The sequence below is a fragment of the Bubalus kerabau genome, chromosome 6 (assembly GCF_029407905.1).
Source record: "Bubalus kerabau isolate K-KA32 ecotype Philippines breed swamp buffalo chromosome 6, PCC_UOA_SB_1v2, whole genome shotgun sequence".
Classification (NCBI taxonomy): Eukaryota; Metazoa; Chordata; class Mammalia; order Artiodactyla; family Bovidae; genus Bubalus; species Bubalus kerabau.
This window is the reverse complement of record NC_073629.1, coordinates 28,828,647-28,853,702: the sequence shown is the minus strand read 5'-3', so window position 1 is coordinate 28,853,702 and position 25,056 is coordinate 28,828,647. Positions and strand designations below refer to the sequence as shown.

At 38.7% G+C, this 25,056-nt stretch overlaps 1 pseudogene; it reads left to right on the top strand.

The window, feature by feature from the left end:
- Positions 1 to 25,056, top strand: part of LOC129656410 (ATP synthase subunit beta, mitochondrial-like) — a 92,116-nt pseudogene that overhangs the window by 43,823 nt on the left and 23,237 nt on the right.

The following is a 25,056-nucleotide window of genomic DNA, read 5'->3' as shown; positions in this document are numbered from 1 at the left end:
CTCTAGGGCATGCTGGCTTCAGTAACGCCACTGTGGGCTCAGTAGCTCAGGCTCCTGGCCTCAGTAGCTGTGAGCCCATGGCCTTGGTTTCTCCAAGGCATGTGGGGTCTTCCTGAATCAGGGACTGAGCCTGTGCCTCCTGCATTGGAGGCAGATTCTTCACCACTGAGCCACCAGGAGAGCCCTGTTTGTAAAATTCTATTGATAGCCATTCTGACAGTTGTGAGGTGATATAATATCTCATTGTAGCTTTGATCTGCATTTATCTAATAATTAGTGATGTTGCATATCTTTTCATGTGCCTATTGGCCATTTGTCTTCTTTGGAAAAACGTCTATTCAATTCTTCTGTTCATTTTTTAAATGGGTTATTTGTTTTATTGATGTTGAGTTGTATGAGCTGTTCATATACATTGGATATTAACCTTTTATCAGTCATATCATTTGCAAATAATTTTTCCCATTCAGTAGGTTGCCTTTTCATTTTGTTGATGGTTTTCTTTGCTGTACAAAAGCTTTTAAGTTTAATTAGCTCCGGTTTGATTACATTTGCTTTTGTTTCCTTTGCCTTCAGAGGCAACACAATATATTGCTATGATTTATGTCAAAGAGCATTCTGCCCATGTTCTTCTCTAGGAGTTTTATGGTTTCAGGTCTTACATTTATGTCTTTAGCCCATTTTGAGTTTATTTTTGTATATGATGTGAGGAAATATACTAAGTTCATGATTTTACATGTAGCTGTCTAGTTTTCCTGATGTATAAAATATTGAATCATTAATATATATATATATTCAGGTACTAACATAATAATGTAAATCAACTCTACTTCATTTAAAAAGAGAACTATTCAAAAGAAAAAAGCTGACAAATTGATAAGTGTTGAGAGTCAGTCGTTAAGATAGTAGGAAACTGTTGAAGGAAATGAGAAATTTTCATCTGAAGAAAAGAGGCGATGTAAGAATCGTCTTCTGAAAACTTCCCTGTACATATTTTGTTTGGGTCTAAAGGGCACTAAAGAGCCTCTTGATGAAACTGAAAGAGGAGGGCGAAAAAGTGGCTTAAAGCTCAACATTCAGAAAATTAAGATCATGGCATCCAGTACCATCACTTCATGGGAAATAGATGGGGAAACAGTGGAAACAGTGGCTGACTTTTTTTTTTTTTTTTGGCTCCAAAATCACTGCAGATGGTGATTGCAGCCATGAAATTAAAAGACGCTTGCTTCTTGGAAGGCAAGTTATGACCAACCTAGAAAGCATATTCAAAAGCAGAGAAATTACTTTGTCAACAAAGGTCTGTCTAGTCAAGGCTATGGTTTTTCCAGTGGTCATGTATGGATGTGAGAGTTGGTCTGTGAAGAAAGCTGAGCACTGAAGAATTGATGCTTTTGAACTGTGGTGTTGCAGAAGACTCTTGAGTCCCTTGGACTGCAAGGAAATCCAACCAGTCCATCCTAAAGGAGATCACTCCTGGGTGTTCATTGGAAGGACTGATGTTGAAGCTGAAACTCCAATACTTTGGCCACCTGATGCGAAGAACTGACTCATTTGAAAAGACTCTGATGCTGGGAAAGATTGAGGGAAGGAGGAAAAGGTCACGACAGAGGATGATATGGTTGGATGGCATCACTGACTCAATGGACATGAGTTTGGGTAAATTCCAGGAGTTGGTGATGGACAGGGAGGCCTGGCGTGCTGCAGTTCATGGGTCGCAAAGAATCTGACATGACTGAGTGACTGAACTGAACTGAAAGGGCACTATAAATAACAGGAAGTTAGAGGAAATAAAATTTTGACTTAGGAATAATTTTTTAATACTTAGAAATGAATGACAATGAAATGGGCTACCTTTCTATACAGCTGAATGTCTTCTCTCTGAAAGTTATGAGGCCAGAGCATAGTGGGTACCTGCTTCATTTGGGTAGTTGGGCTAAATAATATCTAAATATCCTTCTAACTCCATGTATCTTTCACTCTTTGGGGAGGATTTGAGTTGAAGAGGGAGAGTCACAAATAACATAGTCTGCAGAACAGCAAAGAACAGACTTTGTGTACATGTACCTTGGAAGATACATGTTCTTTGCCCAATTAGCAGTCACTATCAGCAGTGTTATCTTTAAATGCAAAGCACATGACATGGATAAAATGTGTACAAATACATTTCTACCCAAGCACTCAATCAATAAAATAAATTACAGTGGATTAAAGTACCTAAGTATATATTTATATGTTTAAATAAGAGACCAGTTCAATTTTAGCTCAAGAACACTTTTATAACCCACCGTGAAAGATGGGGTGATTTTTTAAAAAATTGTTTGGTTTTTGTGGAGAGAAAAAGGAAATTAAATATACACAGCACTATTTAAACAACATTAAGGCTATGATCCAAGAAAACAAAAGGCAGGAAATTCAGAGTAGGAGTGTAATGTGTTATCCTTCATTCCAGCTGCCTTGTCCCATCATAGTGACAACTGAAAAGAAAATTGAAACACCATGGAGGCACAGTTTTAAAATATATTTACTTAAGAGAAAACATGACAAAGATCTTTTGTCCTATTTATGTAAGAAAAGGTTAAACACTGACTCATCAGAATGTCTTTAAAACATTTACTGGCTTAGAAAACATTTGCTAATTCCTGTTTTATATGTAAATCAGCTTTGTGATTCAGAGGTGGGTTTTCAAGCAATTAAGTGAATCTGTTACATTTCTCTTTGAATTCTAAGGGATCGTGTGAAAATAAAGTATCTGGATCTAGTCCTATTGAAAGTGGCCACAAAGATGGAGCAGAAACTTCAAGAGAAACCAAAGACATAAAACACTAAACAACAATGCTTTCCTTTTATTTTTCTTTCAACAGCAGAGGTGCCCGAGGTGTGGGTGTGCGCACTTGCTGTCCACAGGGGAATGGTGTTTCCGTTGTGGTACTGACATCAGTTCAAGGTCTCGCTATTACTAATATGTCCTGATCTCCCCAACTTGCTTGACTAAAGGAATAGGAGAACATGATTTTAGAAGCTATGGTCAGAAATAACATGGGCGAATAAGAATACAATGAGGTTAAAAGTGAAAGTCATCAGTCGTGTCTGAGTCTTTGAGACATGACTCTTTGAGACCATGGAGAATACACTTGGGAAAATACTCCAGGTCAGAATACTGGAGTTGGTAGGTAGCCTTTCCCTTCTCCAGGGGATCTTCCCAACCCAGGGACTGAACTCAGGTTTCCTGCATTGTGGGCAGATTCTTTACCAGCTGAGCCACCAGGGAAGCCCAAGAATACTGAAGTGGATAGCCTACCCCTTCTCTGGAGGATCTTCCCAACCCAGGAATTGAACCAGGGTCTCCTACATTGCAGGTGGATTTTTTACCAGCTGAGCTATTAGGGAAGCCCATAATGAGCTTGAAAGCAAATCGATAATCCTGAAACCTATGTGGAGACAAGGCTCAAATCAAAGACGAAAGAAGAACCCCCATGCATCTGGAAAGAGACACACTGAGTTGTCCAGTCAGAAGAGTGGATTTGCCTTGGTGGGTCCTGGGCTTTCGTATGATTCCTCCAGCCTTCTTGGCATGGTGTTCAAAGAAGCTCACAGTTCATCCCAACCAGCTTTCTGGGTGCCCTTCCCCTCAGCCTGCCAATCCTATTCTATACAGTCCTCACTGTATTAGGGGAAGTACACTGATTGAAACCGCCCACCCTGGCCAGGCACCATAGTAACTATTTGCTTGAGTTGTTTTATGACAGGAGATCCTGATAAGGAACACAGAACTAATAAGCCACCACCAACCGGAAGAGTTCGGGAAAGGTCGAAAGGAGACACCACTTGTCTGTCCACTTCCCAGAATCCCTTTCGCTAGCATCCATCTTGCCTGAGCGATGTGTGCGCCACCAGGAAAGACTCTGAATTAGAATGATTGGTCAAAGACCACCCGGAAACTAATCCCATCACCATAAAACCCGAGACTGTGAGCCATGCAGCAGAACAGTTCTCCTGGGTTCCCTTACCCTACTGCTCTCCACCCGGGTGCCCTTTCCCGATAAAATCTCTTGCTTTGTCAGTACATGTGTCTTCTCAGACAATTCATTTCCGAGTGTTAGACAAGAGCCCAGTTTCGGGCCCTGGAAGGGATTCCCCTTCCTGCAACAACTGGACTGCTCCCACTTCTGACTTCACTTCTGTTCCCAGTTTCACCAAGGATGTCTTTCCATCCCTGACCATTCAGCTCCAGTTGTTCATCTTCAGGGCCCAGCTCAGATATTGAAAACCTTCTCCACCTTTTCTCCATAAAGCAGGCAGCACACTGTTCTACTGTTACTTGATTCCCTGCTGTCCTCATGTGGTAAATTTTAGGCTCCTGAAGGATAAGAAGCTTGTCTTTTCCATTATTTATTTATTCTTAGCATATTGTGTATGTTTTCGTATCTTCAATAATCAAGAGAGTGCCTGGTACATAGGCGTGACCATACATTTTACATTTTTATTGGAGTGTAACTGTTTTACAATGTTGTGTTGGTTTTTGCTGTACAACAAAGTGAATCAGTTATATGTATGCATATATCCTCTTCCTCTTGGACCTCCTTCCATCCTCCCCCATCCCACCCATCTAAGTCATCCCAGAGCACCAAGCTGAGCTCCCTATACTACACAGCAGGCTCCCACTAGCTATCTATTTTACATATGGCAATGTATATATGTTGCTCCACTTTAAATGAATAAATGAATGATACTGATAAAAGAAACACTTAATTACAAGCAAAAATCAACATTATGTTAAACGATTTTAAAAAGTAATTTATTTTAATTGAAGGCTAATTAGTTTATAATATTGTGGTGGTTTTTGCCATACATTGACATGAATTAGCCACAGGTTTTTTGTTTTAAAAGACCATGGACTCAGCGGTACATGCCCAGGTGCAAACCCAAGGATGCTCACCAGATGCAGGATAGAGGCAAACTTGAGCAGTCAGCATCTCAGGACTGCCTCTGCTGTAGACAGTAGCCTTGCCCAAGGTCACATCCTTCTAGGGACAACCCTAAATCAGTGACTGAATGAGGCAGGGATACAAAAAGCATAGCCATTCTGGCTCAATGTGGGCCACTCTGCTGGGCAACAGTCACCCCAGGGAGCCCCACTGGGTTTGCCAGGATTTTGTTGGGTCGACACTATGGTTTGACTGGTCCCTTCACCCAATACTGCTTTCTTACCCTTTCTTTTCTAGATATCACCCCAAATTCTATCTTAGCAACTGCTTGCAGAAAATACAGCCTGCAACACACAGAAAGACTCCCAAGTGTTTCTTCCTTATTGGCCAAGAAAGGGTTAATTCGGGGACTCTCGATTTAGGCTGAAATGCTTTAATCATTCGTGTGGCATAACCACACAGGCTTATATTGCAAAAGGTCATGTTGGGATGAAAAATATAGGTATTATATCATTGTGCAACACAGTCACAGAGAAGAGTTAAAACAGCACTCCATGCAGGAGGCAAGACAAGTCCATGATTTACAGCTCATATTTGGGGATCAGTCATACCCGCTGACCAGTGGAGTGACTTTGGACATGTCACAAACTCTCCAGGGCTCAGTTCCCTCATGTGTAAAAATGGGAAGCTGTAGAATTCACCCCAGATGTTTATTTTGAAGATTGAATGGGATAGTGCATCTAAAGGGCTTATCACACTGCCAGGCCTAGTGTAAGCCCTCGCTGAAGAGCTGTTGCGGCTGCTGCTGCTGCTGCTGCTGCCACTATGTAGAGTGGCCACCTGTCTGCCCCTCTCAGCACAAGGACCTTCATTCCTCTTGTCACCGTGTGTTGCTGCCTAGTGGCTGACAGTCGCATCGTCCTCAGCAGTTCCATTGTCCCCCGAAGTTCCCCTATACCCCTTTGCAATCAACTCCCTCCTCCACTGTTAGCATCTAGAAACGTTTACCTGATTTCTGCCCCCTTAATGACAGAAATCTAGAATCCATGTAAGTCTAGAATGCAGGTAGAAGACTACGTCAGATGGAGTCTATTGTGTCCAACTTTTATGTTCAACAAAATGTTTCTGAGATTTGTCTATGCCACTCTAGGTATCAGCAGTTTGTTTCCTTCTATTGCTGAGTGGTACTCTCCGTTGTATGGATCTACCACAGTCTGTTTATTCACTCACCAGTGGTGGACTTTTAGGCTGTTTCCACCTTTTGGCAGTTATGATAATGCTGCCATAAATATTTGCCTGTAAGCCATTGTGTGAGCATGTTTTCATTTCTCTTGTGAAGATAGCCAGGACTAGAACTGCTGGATTATATGGTAAGTGGTATTTAATGTCATAGGAAACTGTCAAATGTTTCCCAAAGAGGCTGTACCATTTTGAATACCTATCAGCATTTTATGAGAGTTCCAGCTGCTCTACAAACCTGTCAGCACTTGGTACTGTCAGATATTTTTAGTTTATTTCATCTAAAAAAAATGTAGCCATTTTGATGAGTATCTATATAACTATACTTCATTTTGGTTTTAATTTCTCTGATGACTAATGATGTTGAGACTCTTTTTATGGGCTTTCATTTGGCATTTACATATCTACTTTGGTAAGGTGATTGTTGAAATCTTTTGCTAAATTTCACTGGTTTGTTTTTCTTTTATTGAGTTGTAAACTTTCTTTATAGGCTTCCCTGGTGGTTCAGTGGTAACAAAAACAGCAAAAATTTCTTTGTGTATTCCAAAACAAGTTATTTTTTGCAGGTATTTTCTCTCAGACTATGGCTTGTTTTTCATTTTCTTAATAATTTCTTTGAAAAGCAGACATTTTATTTTGATGATGCTCAATGTATTATTAAGTGATCCAAAAAAGCTTTGGCTCACCCAAAGTCACAAAGATTTTCTCTTGTGTTTTCTTACAGATAGTGTCATAATTTTAGCTCTTATGTTTAGGTAGATAATCCATTTAAAGGCAATTTTTTATATAGTGAAAGATTCATTTCTCTCTGTAGGGATATGATTGTTGCAGCACACTTTATTCAACAGTGTGTTTTTCCCATTGAATTACATTGGTACTGCTGTTGCTAAGCAGTTCACCCGTGTGGATCAGATCAGTGGTTCTCAAGTGAGGGTCATTTTGCCCATCCAGGGGACATGTAAGAATGACTAGAGATGTCATCATTTGTCACAAATTTAGGATATTGCTGGAATCTAGTGGGTAGAGACCAGGGGTGCTGCTGATCATTCTGAAAAGGCCAAGTAAGTGTCCCAAAAAGAATTACACAGATTAAATATGTCTCATTCTTGATGTTGTTAATTTGCACCTTCTTTTTCTATTTCCTGATCAATCTGTGTACTGCAGAGTGACCAACTGTGCCAGTTCATTCAAACCTGAATGGATCCTGAAATCTGGAACTTTCACCATTAACACTGGGGAAGTCCGAGGCGAATAAACTTCAGGCTTATCAATTTTATTGATGTATCCAGAGAACCAGCTATTGGCTTCATAGCTTTTTCTTTATTTGTCCATTTTAAACTTTTTGGTTTCCTTACATCTTTATTGTTTTCAATTTACTTCAAGTTTAATTTACTTTTATTTCTCTTGCTTCTTAAGGCAGAAGTTTAGATAATTGATTTAAGAACTTTTTACTCATATAATCATTTAATGCTATAAATTTCCCTCTAAGCATTGTTTTAGCCTCATCCCATGAATTTTATGTTGTGTTTTCATTTTTATTTCAGTTCAAAATATTTTCTAATTTCCCTTGTGATTTCTTTTTTGACCCATGGTGTATTTTTAACTGTGTGGTTTAATTTCCCAATATTTGGGGATTTCCCAGCTAACTTTCTGTTATTAATTCTGGTTTGTTTCTGTTACATTGAAAGAATATTCTTCATATGATTTCAAGCCTCTTGAATTTATTGAGACCTATTTTAGGGCCCAGAGTATGATCTAGGTGAATGTTTTATGTTCACTTAAAAATGTTTATTCTACTCTAGTTGGGTGCTATGTTCTATAAACATCAATTAAGATGGTTTGTCTACCTGTTATATGATTACTGAGGAATATTAAAATCTGTAACTATACTCATAATCTATCTGTACTTTCAGTTTTATCCATTTTTATTTAATTATTTAAAAATCTTTGTTATTAGATATGCAAATATTTAATATTATCTGTCTTCTTTTTCTGGATTGATTTTTAATAAAAATTATATGCTTAAGGTGTACAACATGATGGTTTAATAAACATATACGGTTGACCCTTGAACAGTTTGGATGTTGGGGGAGCTAACCCCAAGCAGTCAAAAATCCAAGTACTACTTTTTTTTTTTTAATTTACACCAACTGTTTTTTATTATTCAGTTCCAGAAACCTTTCACAAGATGGTAAAAAACAAAAACAAAAACAAAAGAAACAGGTGGGGGTGGGTGAGAAAGAAAGAAAAAAAAAAGAAATACCCCCCCCACCCCGCCCAAAACTTTACAACCACAGCTCAGCTAATGATATTTTTTCCATTGTTCCCAGTCAGCTCCAAACCTATTGTGTGCAAAGCCCATTTTCCCATGCATCTAAATGATAGACACAGGCTATGAAATTCTTTATTCTATTTGTAGCAGCTTATGCAGGTGCAGCCAAACACAAAGCTTCAGGACAAACTGTTCACAAACTTTACAATGTGGGAATTGAATTTAAAATATGAAACATAAAATCTACACAAAACTGATAAAAATCAAGCACAGATATCAGGACTGAAACTTATAACCCATGTGTGAAAGGGAGTCTTGTTTCAAGTGCTTTATTCTGCTATAGAACAGTCGAAATGAAGATGGAAAGCTTTGTGGTTAGTTTAAATTATACACTCTGTAGATACGATACCAATTTTAAAAGTTACACATAGACCAACAGATGTCCATCAGTTCATCTGGGTTGACCAGACGCTCCAGCTGGATTGCAGAAAACAAACCAGGCCAATGTGGAAAGAAAAGCCACCTGTGCAATTTGTTTGCAGTTTACTGATGGGCACACTGCACTCCTGGTCCATGATGGCTACTGCTTTCTTCATCAGAGCTATCATTATAGGCTTCACGCCCCTGGCCGCCTCCTGAGCCCCGAGTGCTATCAAATTCTTGAAGCTCTACCTCCTCAGTGTCTCCAATAATATTTGGAACTTCTGGTCTAGATGGCAGAAGATCTTCTAATTCAGAAAGTTTATCTGGGTTGATCCAGTTGTTTTCAGGAAACTGCACATCAAACTTCATGTAAAGATCACCTTTTTCAAAGGGATTACGATATTGTGGCATTCCTTCACCTCAAACTACATGAACACATCCTGGTTCAATTACTTTGCCAGGGGGGTATTTCACCACAATCTGACGTCCATCAAGGTGCTTAAATGTGAACTGAAATCCTCAAAGAGCTTCAACAAGTCCTATCTTATATGTCATGTGCAAATCATTCCCATCTCTCTGGAACACCTCATGCTCTTTTTCTTGTAGCAAAAGAACAATGTCTCCTGGTTCCACTCCTGGGGCCTGGTCTGCTTCCCCAGTAAATGTAATTCTCTGTCCATGTTTCATGCCTTTGTCTACGTGGACTTCAAGAATTTTGACTTCTTTAATCACTTTCTTCCCTTCACATTATTAACAGCGGTCCTTTTCATTAACTACCTCTTCTTCTCCATTAGAGTCAGAACACACAGACTGCATCTGCTGTACCATCCCTGGAGCCAGCTGTCTGATCATGATGCGTAAACCTCGACCCTGACAAGCACTACACTTCTGAACAGCTGCAGACTTCCCACCTTGGCCACTGCATGCTCTACAGAGTACATTCTTGCTAAGTTGTAGTTTGGTTGTCTTGCCATTATACAGGTCTTCTAAAAATACTTTGAGTGGGTGCATCATGTCTTCTCTTCTTCTGCCATTTCGACTTCTGCTCTGATTACCCATGAAGCTAAATAATCCTCCACCAAAGATGTGAGAGGAAATACCATCCATGCCACCACCTCCACCGCTACCTTCCCGAAGACCTTGTTCTCCATATCTGTCACATAGTTCGGGTTCTCAGGATTTGATAGTACTTCATATGCAAAACTTATTTCTTTGAATTTGTCACCAGCATTTGGATTCTTTATCAGGATGGTATTCTTTGGCTAACTTTCTGTATGCCTTCTTCAGCTTGTTCTCGCTGGCGCCAGGCGGGACGCCCAGGATGTCAGTACAGTTTCGCGTCCGCCACATTTGCCATGGCAGCCGGCAGGGCAGCGCTCAGGAAAGAAGGCGGAGAAGGAGGAGGAGCGGAGCCTGGCCCTAAGCAGCGGCAGAGGTGGCGGCAGCACAGGCGAAGCCCAGGTACTACTTTCATTGCTTCAAAAATTGGTGGGAATGCAAACTAGAACAGCCACTATGGAGAACAGTGTGGAGATTCCTTAAAAAACTGGAAATAGAACTGCCTTATGATCCAGCAATCCCACTGCTGGGCATACGCACTGAGGAAACCAGCAGGAAAGTGACACGTGTACCCCAATGTTCATCGCAGCACTGTTTATAATAGCCAGGACATGGAAGCAACCTAGATGTCCATCAGCAGATGAATGGATAAGAAAGCTATGGTACATATACACAATGGAGTATTACTCAGCCGTTAAAAAGAATACATTTGAATCAGTTCTAATGAGGTGGATGAAACTGGAGCCTATTATACAGAGTGAAGTAAGCCAGAAATAAAAACACCAATACAGTATACTAATGCATATATATGGAATTGAGAAAGATGGTAACAATAACCCTGTGTACGAGACAGCAAAAGAAACACTGATGTATAGAACAGTCTTATGGACTCTGTTGGAGAGGGAGAGGGTGGGAAGATTTGGGAGAATGGCATTGAAACATGTAAAATATCATGTATGAAACGAGTTGCCAGTCCAGGTTCGATGCACGATACTGGATGCTTGGGGCTGGTGCACTGGGACGACCCAGAGGGATGGTATGGGGAGGGAGGAAGGAAGCGGTTTCAGGATGGGGAACACATGTATACCTGTGGCGGATTCATTTCAATATTTGGCAAAACTAATACAATATTGTAAAGTTAAAAAATAAAATAAAATAAAAAACAAACAAAGAACTGGGCTTCACTGGTGGTTCAATGGTAAAAAAAAAAAATCACCCTACCAATATAGGAGACACAGGTTCGATCTCTGCTCTGGGAAGATCTCACATGCCACAGAGTAACTAAGCTCGTGCTCCACAATTACTGAGCCCTTGCTCTGGAGCCTGGAAGCCGCAGCTACTCAGCCCACCCACTCTAGATCCCGAGCACCGCAACTAGAGAGTAGCCCCTGCTTGCCACAACTCAGCACAGCCAAAAATAAATAAATAAGTAGAGTTTGAAAAAGAAAAAAACAAAGGAATTGATAAACGATGCAACCAAGGGCAGGAAGATGAAACAGTTTGGATAGACTTAGGACTCAAACCCTTTTTCTTTTGATTCCACAATGTTGTGAGCTCTAATTGAACACAAAATTTCCCCCACACTTAGTTAATTTAGAAATCTAGAAAATGAAAATCTAGGTATTATGTTTATTGAAAAACATCTGTGTATAGATGGACTGCACAGTTCAAATCTATATTTTGTCTCCCAGCACATGGGATCTTTAGTTGTGGCATATAAACTCTTAGTTGTGGCATATGGAATCTAGTTTCCTGACCAGATATCAAAACTAGGCCCCCTGTATTGAGAGTACAGAGTCTTAGCCACTGGACCACCATGGAACTCCCTCTGCATTTTAATTGGAGTGCTTTGACCATAACATTTAATTATTTAAGTTAAACATTTAATTAAACATTAAATATTTTACCTGTTAAACATTTAATTACTTAAGTTAAATACCACTTTGATATTTGTTTTCTATTTTGTCTACCAATTCTTTATTCTTTATTTCTTCAGTTCAGTTCAGTTCAGTTCAGTCGCTCAGTCGTGTCTGACTCTTTGCGACCCCATGAATCACAGCACGCCAGGCCTCCCTGTCCATCCCCAACTCCCGGAGTTCACTCAGACTCACGTCCATCGAGTCAGTGATGCCATCCAGCCATCTCATCCTCTGTTGTCCCCTTCTCCGCCTGCCCCCAATCCCTTCCAGCATCAGTCTTTTCCAATGAGTCAACTCTTCGCATGAGATGGCCAAAGTACTGGAGTTTCAGCTTTAGCATCATTCCTTCCAAAGAAATCCCAGGGCTGATCTCCTTCAGAATGGACTGGTTGGATATCCTTTATTTCTTACTTTTAAAAAAATTAATCAAGTAATTTTACTAATTCAAATGTACTTCCTCTGTTGACTTATTAGCTATACTTCTTCATTTCATTATTTTAGTTAAATACCACTTTGATATTTGTTTTCTATTTTGTCTACCAATTCTTTATTCTTTATTTCTTCAGTTCAGTTCAGTTCAGTTCAGTCGCTCAGTCGTGTCGGACTCTTTGCGACCCCATGAATCACAGCACGCCAGGCCTCCCTGGCATGCTGTTTTTAGTGGTTACTCTTGTGTTTACAATAAGCATCTTTGACTTTTTACAGTCCACCTTTAGATAGCACTATACCTCTTCATTGACATTATAAAGATCTCACCATCATTAACTTCCCTTTCACCTCTTTTCCTTTATGCTATGTTGTCATCTATTTATTTCTTCATTATCTTATAAACACTAAAGTCCTGATGAGAACCAGCTCATTGGAAAAGACCCTGATGCTGGGAAAGATTGAAGACAAAAGGAGAAGGGGTGGCAGAGAATGAGATGGTTTGATAGCATCACCAATTCAATAAACATGAATCTGAGCAAACTGAGATAGTGAAGGACAGGGTAGCCTGGTGTGCTGCAATCCATGGGTTTACAAAGAGTTGGACACGAGTTAGTGACTGAACAATAGCAACAACATGATTAATTTTACTTTAAGCCATCTAATTATCTTTTTAAAAGATTTTTTTAATCAAAAAATTATTTTTGTATTCTGATGATCATTAGTCCTAAGTCAAATTCAAATTCCTATCATTAGTTTTATTTTATCTGAAGAACTTTAAACATTTTTGGTTATAATATGGCATGATAATCTGTTAACATCTGATAACATTTCAGAGATTTTTTTAGCATTATTTCATGCTCAGTTTTGAAAGATATTTTTGCTGACTATAGGATTCTAGATTGAATTTTTTGATATTTCTTTTTTATTATGGTAAAATGAGCATAATATAAAAGTTACCATCTTAATTTATATTTTTAACATGTGTGGTCCAGTGGCATTAAATACTTAAATTTTTAAGGATGTCAGTCCATTGTATTCTGTCCTTCTCTCTTTGATGAGAAGTCTACCATCATTCAAATATTGGTTTCTCTGTATAATTATTTATTCCCCTCTGGCTTGTTTTAGTATTTTCTCTTTATCTCTGGTTCTCAGAAATCTGATTATTACATACCATAGTGTGATTTCTTTATGTTTATTCTGCTTGAGATTTGTTGGGTTTCTTAATCGGTAGACTCACACTTTTCATAAAATTTGGAAAAACAATGGTCATTATTTCTTCAAATATATTATCTGCTTTTTCTTTCCTGCTCTTTTGGGACTCCATTTGTAAATTGAATATATATTCAATATGTTAGACCACTGATTTTGTCCCATGGGTCACTGAATCTCTGCTCACTTTTTCTCATTCTTTTTTTCTCTCTGCACTTCATTTTTGATAGCATCTATTGCTATGTGTTCAACTTCAGTGATGCTTACTTCTGTAGTATTTTCTCAATGTCAACCCATTTATTTTTCATTTCAGTTATTGTATTTTTTACTTAAATTTTTCTGAGTCTTTATCTTCTCCTCATCATGATGATGTTTTCTTTTACATTCTTGAGCAGAAGAAGTGTATTGGTCTGCTTAAGATGCCATATCAGAATACCCCAGATTTGGTGGCTTAAACAGAAATTTATTTCTCACAGTTCTGGAAGTTCGCAAGTCCAAGATGCTTGTCTATTTGGTACCTGGTTAGAACTCTCTTCTTGGCTTGCAGATAGCAATCTTCTCACTGTGTCCTCACATGGGTAGAGGAGAGAGTGAGAAAAACAGAAACAGAAAGATAGAGAGGCAGAGACAGAGAAAGCACTGGTGTCTCTTGTTGTAAGGACACTGATCCTGTTTTATCAGGGCCCCACCCTTATGACCTCACTTAATCTTAATTAACTTCTTATAGGCCCTATCTCTAAGTACAGTTACATTGGGGATTAAGACTTCAACATATGGATTTTGAGTGGTGACACAATTCAGTCAGTTACAAATTCAGGAGCGTATTTATAATAGTTTTAAAGTCTTTGCTGCTAATTTCATCAGCACTGTTTTTCTCTTGGTCTGTTTCTGACTTTTCTCCTAGTTGTAGGTAAATCTGTTGCTTTGTATATTAGCAATATTAGAGTAGAGGCTAGAAATTGTGAATTTTATCTTGTTGGATGCTATAGTTTGATGTTACTTTAAAGAGTGTTTAACTTTTATCAGCAGGCAATTAAGGTATTGCAGATTAGTTTGAGCTTCTTGCAGTTTGTTTTTAAACTCTTTTAAGGCAGGACCAGAGTTGTCTTCATTTCAGGCTAGTTTAGTCCTAATTGTAAGTTTGGATGTTTCTGGAGACTGTATTTTATGCCCCATGTATTATATAAAGATTTCTCCAATTTGTCCAAAGAGAATTTTTACCATTCCCAGCCCTGTGAGAGCTCTTGAAATCATCATATAATTTTGAGTAATTGCTCTTGTCTCAGATGTTATTCATGCAAAACTTCACTGGATTTACTCTACACGTATACAGATTGGTATTCAATTCTTCAGATTTCTGGAGCTTTTCCTTGGAGTCACTCTCTTCTCTTATACATTCTGTCTTTGAAATTCTTGCTGCTTTAGCTTTCCAGAACTCTGATAGTTGTCTTTTCAAAAAACAAGATTGGGGGAGTGGGAGGCACAAACTGTTGGCTGTAAGATAGGCTCTAGAAGGTATTATACAACATGGGGAATATAGCCAATATTTTGCAATAACTGTTAAGAGAGAACAACCTTTAAAAACTGTATAAAAATAAAAATCATTTTAAATAAAAGATAATACAATTATATATTTAAAAGAAAAACAAGATTGGTGGAGTCTTTTGCGGCTTCTCCTTCCTGTACCCGTCTTGGAATCACCCCCAGACAGAAAGCGTAGGCGCTGGTAAGCCTCACCTCATTTGTCTCCTTTTTCTCACTGACTGCACTCTTGTGCTATCATCCAGTGTCTGAAAATAGTTGTTTCCTATATGTTTTCCAGTTTTTAGATTGGGTCCCATGGGAATATAATTCCAGATCACTTTATTTCTTCATCACTGGAAGCAGGTGTTCACATCTGAAAGATTTATTTGGTTTTATTTTTTCTTGTTTGGATTTAAAATCATAGAACGAAAAACAATTAAGAATAGTGGAATCAAAAGTCTGGAATGAGAACCTTTTTACATATTACGGTGCAGTTAAGGCCTATGTACATACAACAATCTACAGATGATACATTACAGGGTCTAAAAATTCATGTCTAGTTCCTTCCCCTCTTGAAACTGTTTAATCCTCTGTGTCAGCGGTACAGATATTCTGTGTTCCAGTTCTATTTGAATCTATTCTTCTAGGTTCTCTTGATATTTTCGTGTAGATGTCAAAAGGTGTTCTTTTCTTATCCCAGGTTGATCTTTGATCTTTGATGAACTATCATTTTCTTGTACAAAGTCCCAACTTTGAGGCACTCTTTTGGTAATCTGCTGCTGTATAGCAAAACCACCTCAAACTTCATGACCCAAAGTGGCTTTTCTCAAAGCTCATGGATTCTGTAGATCAGAAATTCAGACGGGATGCTGCAAGGATAGCTTGTTTCTGCTCTCTTATCTGGGACCTTGACTGGGGTTGATTCTAACACCTGCAAAATACGATCATTTGGAATCATTCTTACTCAGATAACTGATGCCTGTGGATTTGATGCTTGGGCTCAGCTGGAGCTGTTAGACCCCCACATGGTCTCTCCAGGTGGCTTAGGATCCTTAGATCATAGACCTGGCTTCTAAGAGAGACCAACCTGAAAGGAAGCATCCAGAGTGAGTGTTCTAAAAGTCAAAAGCTGAAGATGAAAACGTTTAATCTAGTATCAAAATTCATGCAGTGTTATTTCCACCGCATTCTCTTATTTAACCTAGATTCAAGGAGAGGGAAATTAATTTCCATCTCTCAGTAGAGTGACAAATAGGAAATGACAAGGTCACATTAAAGATGAGCATGTGGATGGTAGATATTGTTGTGATTCTCTTTGGGAAATACAATTGGCCACAGTTCTCCATCTTATATCCTTCCTACTAGCAACATACTCACCTTTCCCTGAATACCTTAAATTCCCATCTCATTACAGCATGAGATTTGGGCTCAAGGTCCAATGTTGTATCATCTAAATCATGTCCATATGCAATTTGAAGACTTATGAGCTAAACAGATAAGTTCTCTCCTCCCATCCCACACCTGACATATAACGGCGTGATGGGCATTGAATGACTGCAATTGATACTGCTGTTCAAAAAGGTGAAGCCAGAGCAGTCACTGGTCTATGGCAGTTCTGAAAGGTATCAGGGAATATGTTGCCAGCTCTTTGATTAGGGCTGTCTTGCTCTCTGGGTGTTGTACTCCATGATTCTAAGCTTCACCCTTTCAGTGATCTCTACATTTCCCTGAGAAAAGTCCATGCTTGCAAGAGTATTTTTACCAAGCTGTTTCCTGTCCATAGAAATTATGGACATATAATTTTATTTTATATGTCTTTATTTTACATTGTCTTTAATCCTTTAGGGCAAACCTAGTGTAAAGTTTTAATTTATTGAGTTTCTCAGGTACCAATTTATAATTCACTTCATTATACAAAAGCTGTACCTTCAAATCTCAAAATCCTTCTTCCCTGAGTTCTCCATGAAACTGCTGAGGGACAGAAACTTGATCATTCCTAGATGCTCTCTTATGCATCCAAGAGAGGATCTTGGAGGTGTACACCTGAGATATTGAAAAAGGCTATTTTTCTAAATCTGTTAGGCACTGTCTACAGTATATCTAAACTCTTAGCAAAGGGTTTTACACTTATAAACTTGGCTGCAACTTTACCCTGAGCTCACATTTTTCTGATCTCTGCCTTAAGGCCATTTCTCACTTAGAGAAAATTTTGTTGGTGGAAAATTGTTCTCAAACCTATATATTTTTGCCAAGTTCTACTTCAAAACTTAATAATTCCTATTTTTGATTATCTCCATCAGTGCCCTATGCTGTACAACTAGAAATATTCAGGTAAATTCCTCAACTTTCTGCTCAGATATAGTTTTAACTAAATCATCATGTCCATTATGTCCATTTCCAATCTCCCATATTTTCACAGAAGACAGCGTCGCAAAAATTTCTACCACTGTGCACCGTGAGGCCCCCTTTCGTCCAGCTGTCAGTAACAATTTGTCACTTTTCTTTAGGCTGTTACCATGGCCTCCTTGAGCCTATTGGACTTCTGCCTGCTATTCTGTCTGCAGACTTATGCCGCAGAGGTTAGAATTTATTACAATAGTACCCACTTCCAGCACCAAATTTTGTATCACTTAACATTTGAGCAAAGAAGGTAAAATTACTGAGTGATCTAGAATATGTACTTTTTTATGGGAATCTTAGCTTATGTAAAATGACATTGCTAGATAGGTTTTTCTCCCTCAATTTTTGCAAGTCACTTCCAACTTCTAAATGGCAAACCCAAAAATGACTTCATCGTTTGGCGCCCTTGCCTAGGCCATCCATCCATGGCACTGTGCTTCCAGCTTATCTGTCTGAAACTTTGTGGCGTCCTTCACAGCAAGTTGCTGCCAGAGAGTTCTTTCTCACTGTTGCCTCGGTGACCTTGCCAGCTGTTGACTACAAATTTCCTGACTGCTTTCAGTTGGTGGCCAGTGGCTGACTCCTGGCTCTAGTTCTGCCTCTACCTGCTAGATTGGCCTTGATGCTTCATACCAACCCTTTGTTTCTGGCTGGACTTTCACCCCAGTCTCAACCTTTAGCTCCCTTTCCAGTCCAACTTCCCAAGACCTACACAGCATTAGGGCCTCAGCCTTCTCGCACTGGAGTGGATACTGGAGAGTGGACTGATTTCTTGGAAGTTCAGGAGTAATGAGAGGGAAAAGTAATTTTTTGATTGGAATTCTAACTAAAAACCAATTATTCCATCTACTTTACAGTAGGAAGTGGTCAATATGCTGCTTCTTATACTTTTCTAGGGGCTTCCCAGATGGCTCAGCGGTAAAGCATCTGCCTACCAATGCAGAAGATGCGGGTTCAATCCCTGGATTGGGAAGATCCCCTGGAGAAGGAAATGGTAACCCACTTCAGTATTCTTGCCTGGAGAAGCCCATGGACAAATGAGCCTGGCAGGCTACAGTCCATGGGGTGGCAAGGAACTGGACACAACTTAGCGGCTGGCACGCACACACACATTTCTAAGTTTGCCTTGTAGTGGTAGTGACTTAGAGACATTCCTGTTTGAGGATTTAATTGCTGCGGCTGAAACTGCAATAGCACTGATGTGCTGCTTATTTGGCATCTTCTATTAATTTAATAGTAGAAATAATAATTACCATCTATTGAGACAAACACTCTGCTAAGCACTTTGTGTACATTGTCTCATTTAATCCTTATAATAATCAAGGAACTAAGAAATATCTTCATTTTACAGACAAACAAAGCAAAATAAATGTGTTCAATAATTTTCTGAAGACCGGATACATAATAAGTATGGGAACAAGTATTTGATTTTAGGTCTATCCAAGGTCCATGTTCTTAACTCTATGCCAGTCTGTCCAAAACACGCAGACCAAGAACCAAAGCATGGGGACTGAGTCCTATTTCTGAGGCACATGGGAACATGCACTTAAGCCCTGGCCTTAAACTGCTAGGTCAGTAAAGACCCTTATGACCTGGAGCCCCACAGATCCCTGGGGTCTGAAGCTACACCTGACACCAGAATGTGTCACTACCACCTTATCCAGATGAACAATGTCAAATATCTGGCAAGCTTTTTATAATTCTAATATTCCACTTCTTTAGACTGATTTTTTTTTCTAGAAGTCTGAATGGGTAAGATGTTGCTATAAAACAAAACTTTAGAAATCCATGTTAGAAATGGTTAAAGGATTGGAAGCATCATTGCATTTACTCATGGGATAAATCTGAGACTTTCCATAGTGAGTTCCCATGAGAGTTTTAAGGCTTAATTCAGGAAGGATCCCATCATGCTAAATGCCGGGCTGGATGAAGCACAAGCTGGAATCAAGATTGCTGGGAGAAATATCAATAACCTTAGATACACAGATGATGCCACCCTTATGGAATAAAGCAAAGAACAACTAAAGAGCCTGTTGATGAAAGTAAAAGAAGAGAGTGAAAAAGTTGGCTTAAAACTCACCATTCAGAAAACTAAGATCATGGCATCTGGTCCCATCACTTCATGGCAAATAGATGGGGAAACAATGGAAACAGTGACAGGCTTTATTTTGGGGGGCTCCGAAGTCACTGCAGATGGTGACTCTAGCCATGAAATTAAAAGATGCTTCCTCCTTGGATGAAAAGCTATGACCAACCTAGACAGCATATTGAAGAGCAGAGATGTTATTTTACCAACAAAGGTCTGTCTAGTCATAACTATAGTTTTTCCAGTAGTCATGTATGGATGTGAGAGTTGGACTATAAAGAAAGCTGAGCATGGAAGAATTGGTGCTTTTGAACTGTGGTGTTGGAGAAGACTCTTGAGAGTCCCTTGGACGCAAGGAGATCCAGTCAATCCTAAAGGAAATCAGTCCTGAATATTCATTGGAAGGACTGATGCTGAAGCTGAAGCTGAAACTCCAATACTTTGGCCACCTGACATGAAGAACTGACTCATTTGAAAAGACCCTGCTGCTGGGAAAGATTGAAGGCAGGAGGAGAAGGGGACGACAGAGGATGAGATAGTTGGATGGTATCACTGACTCAATGGACATGAATTTGAGTAAGCTCCAGGAATTGGTGATGGACAGGGAAGCCTGGTGTGCTGCAGTCTATGGGATTGCAAAGAGTCGGACATGATTGAGCAACTGAACTGAACTGAACTGAAGCTTTAGGATTTACTTATATTCAGGAATTCAAGGGAGATGTGTTCTCACATGCTATGAAGAGGGATTGATCACCACTGAAAGTTCCCACATTATTTATGTAAAAGACTGTACTCTATAACATCTTTTAGACTGGCATAGACACAATAGCTTAACTCTCTTAATCATTCCTTAAGACAGAGTTTGTTTAAAATATAGTGGACTCATTTCTTACATTGGTTTTAGGCTCTAAGTTCTTGACTATTTAATATTGCATTGGAGTGGCTAATCAATATAATTAGACGAGAGAGAAAGCAATTGAAGCATAAGAATTAGATAGAAATAAAACTATCTTTATTTTCAGGAAACGTAATTATTGAAAACCCTAAAAAATAGATGTAGAAAGTATTAAAATAATAAAAGAATTTAATAGAGTAGCAAGTTATAAAATTAACATAAACTCAATAGCTTTTATATTACATATATAAACAAAAAACAATTTGAGGTATAATGGAAGAGGAGAATCCATTTATGATAACAAATAAAAAAATAAAATATTTAGGCAGAAAATTAACAAGGAATGTCATAAAACTATAAAACTCTTCTTAATGATACAAAGGTAGACCTGAACAAATGCAAATATTCCATGTTCTTATATAGAAAGACTCAATTTTATAAAGCTGCTAATTCTCTCTAATTTTTATGTATAATGCAATCCCAATAAAATGCTCTCATGTTATTTTTTGCTAAGTCTCTTCAGTCGTGTCCGACTCTGTGTGACCCCATAGACGGCAGCCCACCAGGCTCCCCCGTCCCTGGGATTCTCCAGGCAAGAACACTGGAGTGGGTTGCCATTTCCTTCTCCAATGCATGAAAGTGAGAAGTGAAGGTGAATTCACTCAGTCGTGTCCGACTCTTAGCAACCCCATGGACTGCAGCCTACCAGGCTCCTCCACCCATGTGATTTTCCAGGCAAGAGTACTGGAGTGGGGTGCCATTGCCTTCTCCACAGGTTATTTTTTAGACCTAGACAATTTGGTTAGAAAATTCAGTTGAAGAACAAATAAATAAGAATAGATAGGATAACCCTGAAAAAGAGAATTCAGTTAGACTGGACACTAAAACATACTATAAAACCTTTAAAATAGATTTATGTTAGTGTGTGAGTAGACAGACTAATAAAAGAAAAACTAAATAGATCCTATTCTTTAGAATGTTTTATATACAATAAAAACATCATCTCAAATCAGCAGAGAGAAAGATCAATATTTTTTAAGTGGTATTAGGATAATTGACTGAGAAGGCAATGGCACCCCACTCCAGTGCTTTTGCCTGGAAAATCCCATGGATGGCAGAGCCTGGTGGGCTGCAGTCCATAGGGTTGCACAGAGTCGGACACGACTGAAGCAACTTAGCAGCAGTAGCAGCAGCAGGATAATTGAATCGCCACATGGAAAATAATAAAATTGGATGTATCCCTTACACTTGCTCACTAGGTTAAATTCCAAATGGATCATACAAATACAAGTACCAAAAAAGTGGCTATTTCAATAATTTGAAAGTAGTGAAAACTTAATGTAAATATGATTAAGGAAAAAAGTGACAAATGTGATTACATAATTTTTAAAAATTCCTTATGGAAAAATAACACAAGTAAAATAAAAGACAAGAGATAAACTAGGAAAAATGTTTGCAACTTACATCACAGATTAATAGCTAATATATATAATATATTAAAAATAGAGAAGAAAAAAGCCAGCAACCCTATAGAAAAATAAGCTAAAGATATAGACTACTGAACAAAAAACATGGAAATAGCTCTTAAGTGTTATGGGAAAATGCTCAGTCCTGCTCATGACAGGAGAAACCACACTGGGATATCATTTCTCATCTATCAGATTGGCAAAAATTCAATTCTGGCAACAAAGTCTATTGGCAAGCCTATGGGGAATTAGGTTCTCTCAAAATCGCTGGTGGAGATATAAAGGGTTGAATCCTATGAAGGGGAATTTGGCAAGATCTAGTAAAATTATCTATGTATTTGTTCTTTATTCTGGCAATCTACTTCTAGGAACATTTCTCAAAGATACACCTGCAAAATAATGAAAAGATATTTTCACAAAGCAATCCATTGTAGTTCTATTAGTAGCAAAAGCCTACACCAACCAAATATCCATCTGTAGGAGACTGCTTGAATAAATTATGCTGTATCTATGAATGGAACACTTATGCACCCGTATAAAGGAATGGTGATTCTCTTCATACGTTACAATATGACAATGATGAGATCCCCAGGATTTACTGTTAAGTAACAAAAGGCATGGTGAAGAAAAGCATGTAGAGTAATTCATCTTTTTATCTATGAATTGAGGATACATATACAGTTCATACATATACATACATTAATACATACACATTTATATTTATATTTAAAATTTTCAATATTAAAGTGTTACTATGGTATTATATGAACTGGTGGTATCTCTATAAAATCATGATTTTTCTAGCTCACCAAAAAGACTTAGAGGCAGTGAGCAAAGCAATATCATTGAGCCCCTCTAGGACCCAAATTTTGCTTAGAAGCATGATTTCCCACTAAAAGGAATCAGGCTTCTTAGAGAAAAGGCTGATTCCAGATCTGGGGGTGGAATGCACAAGATAAGCCTGAAGCATCTTGCCATACCAAAGTCAAAAATAGCCATCAGCAACTACTGGGATCATGTCAAAAGGGCAGAGGGCCAATTGAACAGTCTCTCTTTGGGTGGAAAGGGAACAATTTGAGCATCAGTAAGGAAAATGACCGCCGTGGAATGAAATGCATCAAATATATTTAAATCCATGAGTTCATTTTTTAATTGATTGCCTCTGAAGGATATTAGAGAATGACTGAAAACAGAAATAAAACAATTGAATATTTATTATTGATTCCTAAACAAACTGTAGCTTAGGATTAAAAAAGCATTAGGTGAAGAAAAATCTGCCTTTTAGAAGTATTGCATTTAATACATGAAGAAGGTATGACCACAAGTCCATTCCGTAGGTCTGCCTCTCCATTCCTTCCGTGAAAATAGTTCATCAGTGTTATTTACTGGAATTAGATTTTCACCAATTTGCAAAATCTAATGAAATAATGGATCTACATGGCTATCATCAATGGCTGCTAAGGTCATAAAAAAGAGACATTTTGCACCTCCTGATAGAAACACACAATCCCTCCTGTGAAATGGTTTTGAAAAAAAGAAAAAAACCAAATCTGAATCTAATTAAGCCTTCAGATCTAACTACCAATTTAAAGGATACATAAGGAATAAGGTAACATGTTAAAGAACACCATGAGGATGCAATTAGCAAAATCCAGACTGCAGGAAAGTACAAGTTAAACAATATAGTTTCTACAACAACAAAACAACAAGGTAATTAAAAAAAAAAATCAATGGAGAAAGATTCTACAGATTAAAAGAAATTTGCTGCTGCTGCTCAGTCATTTGTCATATTCGACTCTTTGCGACCCCGTGGACTGTACCCTGCCAGGTTCCTCTGTCCCTGTGATTTTCCCAGCAAAGATACTGGAGTGGGTTGGCATGCTCTCCTCCAGGGGATCTTCCCAACCCAGGGACTGAACCCCATGTCTCCAGCATCTCCTGCATTGCAGGTGGACTCTTTACCACTGAGCTACCCGGGAAGCCCAAAAGAAATTTAAGAGAGTAACTAATTGAAAGGTATGGACTTTATTCAGATCCCAATTAAAACCTCAAACCTATATATATATACATACATACATATATATGTATGTATGTATAGACATTCAAGTGTATTTGATAATATGAAGGAATTATTGTTGGGTTTCTTTGTATGATGATGGTTTGTGATGATGTTTAAAAAGAAATCCTTGTCTTGGAGATACTAAACTATACAGAGGATAATTTTCAAAGATACAATAAAATCAGAGTGTGAAGTAAAAATCTCTTCTAGACAAAAACTATCCTTTTATAGACAAAGAAAAAAATCCCTTAAAACTCTCCATAAAGTACAGAACAGAGTCTGCCATCTTTAAATATATCTAACAGTTTTCCCTTTGCTGTTGGGACATATGAGTGTTTCTTTGTGCCAAATGAAATAGATGGCATATATTTAAGACCTAAACAGTATTTTTAAATGTGTATCAATAAATTCTAAAGCCATAAGTAGTGCTGAGAGTACATAGTTGAAATTATACAAGTGCAATGTGCAGCTGTGTGATTCTACCATGATCAATGGTAAACAAAGTGTCCTACCGCGGGACATGGCAGTGCAAAATTCTTAATAGGGCTAGTCAAAGCACTCATTGTGAGAGGAGTGTTAAGTAAGAGAGATTCCGGCACTTGAACCACAGGACTTAGGGAAGTGGATAGTCAATGTCAGAGGCAACATTTGACATCTAGGATGGATAGCGAAAAACACGTCTCAGCTCAGACCACCCTGATAGGAAGAAGTCTTCCACTCATTCATTCATTCACTCACTTAAAAAAAAAAACAAAAAACTTTTATTGACTACTATGCTAGACACTATCTTAGATGCTGCTGCTGCTGCTAAGTCACTTCAGTCGTGTCTGACTTTGTGCGACCCCATAGATGGCAGCCCATCAGGCTCCGCCGTCCCTGGGATTCTCCAGGCAAGAACACTGGAGTGGGGTGCCATTGCCTTCTCCAATGCATGAAAGTGAAAAGTGAAAGTGAAGTCGCTCAGTCATATTCGACTCTTCTTGACCCCATGGACTGCAGCCTACCAGGCTCCTCCATCCATGGGATTTTCCAGGCAAGGGTACTGGAGTGGGGTGCCATTTCCTTCTCCTTATCTTAGATGATGGGGATACAAAGATGAACATATATTCCCTGTCCTCCATTTGCTCACAGTTGAGCATGAACAGGTGAGTGGA